The sequence below is a fragment of the Protopterus annectens genome, chromosome 8.part0, assembly GCF_019279795.1.
Source record: "Protopterus annectens isolate FY-2018-M chromosome 8.part0, PAN1.0, whole genome shotgun sequence".
In the NCBI taxonomy this organism is placed as follows: Eukaryota; Metazoa; Chordata; order Ceratodontiformes; family Protopteridae; genus Protopterus; species Protopterus annectens.
Window position 1 is genome coordinate 1121069594 of NC_056741.1, and position 6000 is coordinate 1121075593.

The window sequence follows — 6000 nt, forward strand, 5'->3', positions numbered from 1 at the left end:
AAACATGTATTACTAACACAGATAGTCATGACTATAGTCAGCATTATTCTTATCACTATATTTGCTATCATTGTTGATGCCATTATCAAATTGTTTGCATAGTTCCAATAGTGCTGTGTATTGACTGCATTTATTAATTCTACTTTCATATAGTTGTTGTTGTGTCTTTTGGCTTTTCCCGGTTAGGGGTCGCCACAGCAGAACTCCGGTCTGCTAATGATTGGCAGTAGATTTTTACGTGCCGACTTGCCGGGCCTGACGCACAGCCTTCAACGAAGGAACGCCCATTCACGCATGTCACCACACAGAAGACGCTCTAACTGAGAATCGAATGGGACAACATCTTACTGTGAGGAGACAACGCTACCGCAGCACCACCACCGCAGTGTAATTCTACTTTCATATAGTGTTGTGTATTAATCATGCTAATCTCCTGAAATATGTGTCAGTGTCTAACAGAGACACTGAAAAACAGAATGCAAGAAAGGTATGTAGTTAAGTATTTGTTTTCTTAGCTGGTGCCTGTAGACTGTATCATGTTTTCAGCAAAAGGCATGCATTTCAATCTTATTTTCCTAGCAGCAAAAGCCTCTCATCATCTGAACATCTTCACTAAGTATCTGTTTTCCACAAAAGGAGAACAGACAAAGAAGTCCTGTTATCAACAATAGACTTTAAAGCTAGATACTTAACAACTGAGCAATATCCTGTTTTGGACATTAAATTGTCAAGCAGTCAGAAAGAGTCACAAAACTCACATGATGTGAAAGAATGTAATGTCTACAGAGAGAGTAGTCCCTCTTCTCTCCCAGCTCATGTATTTTAGTCAAAGAAATAATAAACGTAGGAATGAAACCAGCTGTTCCAGAGGATGATACTGAAATTGCAACAGATGGAGTCCATTAAGAGATACAGAATGAAAAAAATTCCAAAGCCTTCCTTCTTCTGACAAGAGTTATAAGCAGCAGAGACATGTACAGATAATCAGATTTTCAGATACTCATACATGCTTCTTTCTGCAGTCATACTTGGACTTCTGTTAGCTAGCACTGGCAGACAAACTCTGAAAGAGAATTACTATAGTGCTATATATTCTGAAAAAGGAACCAAAGATTATGATATTGCATCTTGTTAATTCAGGACCAGGCTAACCCACAAAGGCGGAACCATTTGCAGTGAGGACAGTGAGATGTGCCAGAAAGGTATTCAACTAAGTCTACCTGTTACTTTATTGGACTTGTGACTACAGAGGAGCCAGAGTGGATGTGCAAGGAATTATCTTCACTTTTATTTGGAGGGGTAGGATTTCCCAAAGAGAATAGATAAAGCATGACTTTTTCCGAGCAATTATCAATAGGTTCATAGGTTGTTACTAGGCTAAAGACCAAGGGGGGGTCTTACAAGCCTAGCTGCGCACCCAAACCAGTTGAGTCTCAAGTATCATGGGTGTTGTGAAGAAAACGAAAACACTGTCATCTGTGTTAGCATGTCTGGCAGGACATTTGTGAATATTCTCAGATTAACTTGTATGTCAGCATGTCTAATTGAGAAAATGCAAGTTTTTAAAATGTTGATTATTTCCTTGTTTATACAAAATGTTTAAAAAATCTGTCAGTGTTTTGAAACATTTTTAATTGCACATGTTTGTGAGGGAGATCCTAAAGTACAAACTGTCTGTGGAGTATCAGGAAATCAGTAGGTGATATCATTAGAATGTTCATGGTCACTATGTGATTATGTGAACAGCTGACTGACAGAAAAAAGAACATTTTCAAACAGCTGTTATTTTTAAAATAAGATAGTTGAGACTGTTAACCTAGACTATAAAAGAGACTGCTGAAGTCAGATGAAGGGCAGTTTGTTAAGAGTTGCAGTCAGTTACAGTGCTATGCAGTGGATACCCAATAAAAAAGACTCACCAAAACAGTAAGCCTGCCTTTGTCTTGCTGTTATGTTTTAGAGTAGATCAGGGACAGTATTCTCCAGTTATATTAGGAAAGTTTAGTTATTTAGATAGAGTTTTTCTAAAATGATAGACTTCTATCCTACAGTTTAATTTTACATTTCTGGTGACTGAGTTCTCGTGTTTATTGAAAATTATTGATTTACATTCTTGTAATCATTATATTTATTATTAAATGTTTTTCATTACTTTACATTGTGGCTGGATAATCAGTACATTCTTTAGAGTGTTCATACCTGTTTGATACTCCCCGGGTCACCTTGAATGCCTGGCTGCTTCTGGTCACAGCTACCATTTATTTTGATATTTAATTTTAATAATTGATGACCCTTTGAAGTGCGTGTAGACCTGTCTGACTCTGGTGGCAGGATTTACCATTTGTATTGGGGAGAGGACACAGCTGGAAATCTGTGTCAGGCTTCCCATAAGTGTTAGTGTGTGTGACATTTAAATTTATTTTGAGTGCGAGTCAGAGGTCTTGAATTGGAACACATTTCTCTGAGGTACATAATAAAGGACTACATATGGGGTGGACAGAGGTATGTAGTCCAGTCCCAGGAAATACAGTTTGTTCCTGTTGTGCTCTTTAGTGAAATTGTGGAATTTTACTCTTGTGTGCTCTGTGCTCTGGTGTTTTCTGTGATGCTTCCATACTGCAGTCATTAGTGAGGATTGAGGCTCCTTAATTACTGACCCAGGTTTTAAGGGGGACTGTCACAATACTGGTGACAGTCCAGTGAGATATTAACCAGATGTCACATTAATTGTTGGCAGCCTAGTCAAATTTTTAATTGGATTTCAGTAGCTTGTGGGTAGTTGTCATTAGGATGTGCATTCGACAGCCACAAGGTAAACATTGAGAATTTCAATCCACCACAGTTTTATTTTTTTTAGTTAGATAGTCAGGGATAGTAGGCAAGGATGTCAGCAGAAGAGTTTATCAAACTGACAAACTTCTAGTTGGCTAAGGAGTGTGAAGCCAGAGGACTGGTGCATGCCAACCTGACCAAGAAAGCAGTGATTTCAGCATTGGTTGCAGATGCAGCTCAGGCCAGCCATTTAGAGGATATTCAATTTGGTGTTGGTGATGTGCAGCCTGTCGAGACGGGGCAGTCCACATTTTCTTCAGAGGACCTGAGAATCCATCTGGAGTTAAGGAGAATGGAACTGGAGGCCTAGGAGCGAATGCGATGTCTGGAGGCTTAGGAGAGAATGTGACGTCTAAAGACTGAGGAGAAACTGTGCCTATATGAACTGGAAACAAAACTTCTTAAACTGGAATCAGCAGTGAGTCTGAGGCATTTAGAAGTTGAGGATAATGAGGGAACATGCCAGCATGAAATGGAGCTTCAAACCCTTTGACAGGGCCATGGAGGAAATAGGGAAGGGAATAACTAGACCCCAGAAGCTGTAAAGGTTGGTAAATGTTTTCCTCAGTACAGGGATGTGGATGACTTTGATAGTTTTAGTCATATCTTTGACAGGGTATGTAGACAATATGATGTTGCCTGTGAGCTCTGTGTTCAGTTCCTGACTCCCTTACTCCATGGTAAAGCTGTTCAGGCTGTAGCAAAGTTAAATGATGTAGACTGTTTGAATTATGACAAAATGAAATGTTGTTTGCTTGACTGTTTCAAACTTACACCTGAGGCATATAGAAAAAAGTTTTGTGAACAATGACGCAAGGCAGATGAAAGTGTACATCATTATATTGCTGACTTAGGTACTTACGTTCAGAGATGGGTGAGTGGGAGTCAGGACACCACTTGTGAGGAACTGGTAGACCTTCTGGTGAGGGAACAAGCCCTCAGTACTTTGCCTGATGACATGAGAGGCTGGCTAGCAGACCATGAGTTTAATTCTCTCTGTAGAGGAGTGGGGGAGAAAAGCAGGTCTCTAATTGGTAAGCAGAGCACCACTGCATAAGAATGAGATACCCAGTGCTGCACATAGACATAAAGGAACCCATGGGGGGTCAGTCTAAATCACTCCAGCAGAGTAGACCAGTAATGGGGGAAACTACTAATCCAAGTGCATGGCTAGTGATTGGATATTTCAAGCGTAACCAGAGGGGACACATAGCAGCCAAATGTCCATCGAGGCAAGGTGAAAAACAGAAAATGAGGGCGCCAGTAAGAGTGTATGACATACTGCCAGTGGTAAGTTGTTTAGAAACAATTGGGGGTGCCAAATTATTACCAAAATTGATATCCTATCTTAGTAGATGGTAAACAAATAACTGCCAAGAGGGACACAGCTTCTGATATAACCAATGTGAGGTCTGTAGTGGTTAGAGAAGAGCAGTACTTGCTTGGGCAGGCCACTCCAGTCAGAGCATTGGGAGGGACCCCTTTCCAAATACCTTTTGCTAGGATTCATCTTGAATGGGAAGGTGGAAGAGGAAGCAAGCAAGTAGGTGTGTTTGAGGATATTTCTGCAGATGTCCTGATACAGAATGACTTTGATGATGCAGTAACACGCAGCCAGGCTTGGAGAAAGGCATGTAGGTCCGGTAGTCTGGGAGAGACCCAGAAAGATCTCATACCTGAAGCTGGGACTGGCGTGGTGGCTGTTTCAGAAAAGGCACTATCTGGTAGCATTAAGTCTGAATATGAGCCACAGCTACTGGTGTGTACTGAAGTTCCTTTGGATACTGTGACTGCAAGGACAGAGGTGAGTGTTGGTACCCAGAGGGACAGTGAGACGCAGCTGTTGGAAGTGACTAGGCTTCCTGCAGAAGGGGAGCTGGGGAAGGTCATGAAAGTAGAGTTGAGAGAGGCTCAACTTATGAATCCTACATTACAAAGCTTGAGGGAGATGGCTAAGGATGCACCTGAGGCTCAAGAAAGAGAGGAGTCTGTATACTAGAACAAAGATTTGTTGTATAGAGAGTGGATTCCTAGAGGTGGGCTATAAGGTGAAGTAATATGGCAGTTGGTAGTGCCTAGAGCTTACCATCTGTCACTATTACCCATAGCACATGACATTCCTTTCTCACGTCATATGAGCATAACACGTACTAAGTGATGTATTATGCAAAATTTCTGTTGCCTGGGATTGCAAGGAATGTGGTAAGATATTGTAGGACTTGTGAACAGTGCCAAAAAGTTGGTAAATCAGGGGACAAGGCTAAGGTTCCGTTAATGCCTTTGCCTGTTATCAAAGAGCTATTTCTGAGAGTGGCCCTGGATATTGTGGGAACCCTGAATACTCCAAGTTTCTCAGGAAAGAAGTACATCTTGGTGGTAGTAGACTGTTACCAGATATCCTGAGGCGGTGGCTCTTGTCATCTACTGAGATAGAGAAGGTGGCAAATGCTTTGCTAGGAACAGTCAGCAGAGTAGGTTTTCCATGGGAAATACTGACTGACCAAGGTGCCAACTTCATGTCAGAACTGCTGACTTGTCTGTGGAAGTGTCGTGGTGTGAAACATCTAAAGACCACCCCCTACCATTCCCAGACTAATGTTCTTATGGACAGGTTAAACTCTACACTGAAGACTGTGCTATGGGCATTTGCAGATCAACATGTGAGGGAGGTATTGGATAGATTAAGTAGGGCAGGATTAACCATTAAACCCAGTAAGTGTCAAGTGGGTATGGCAGAGGTCACTTACTTAGGACACAGAGTGGGAAGTGGTAACATTAGGCCAGAACCTGCCAAGGTGGAAACTATTCAAGATTGGCCAGTTCCTGTTACTAAGAAACACGTAAGAGCATTTCTAGGGACAGTGGGGGACTATAGGAAATTTGTGCCCAATTACAGTACCATAGCTGCACCCCTTACTGACGTAACTAGTAAGAATAAACCAAACAATGCAGTGTGGACCACAGATTTTGAACATACATTCCATAAACTTAAGAAGATTTTGGGAGGACCCTCTGTGTTAGCCAGCCCAGATTACAATAAAACATTTATTGTACAGGGGGATGCATCAAATTATGTGGTGGGGGCTGTACTTAGCCAAGTTTCTCCAAAAGTAGAACAGCACCCAGTGGTATATCTGAGCTGTGCACTCCAACCTAGAGAAGAATGTT

General features: G+C 41.5%; 2 protein-coding genes across 3 annotated transcripts in view; one reads left to right on the forward strand and one right to left on the reverse strand.

Moving 5' to 3' along the window:
• Nucleotides 1–6000, forward strand: part of IL6R (interleukin 6 receptor) — an 865016-nt gene that overhangs the window by 690912 nt on the left and 168104 nt on the right. The window lies entirely within an intron of this gene.
• Nucleotides 1–6000, reverse strand: part of SHE (Src homology 2 domain containing E) — a 1455638-nt gene that overhangs the window by 1681 nt on the left and 1447957 nt on the right. The window lies entirely within an intron of this gene.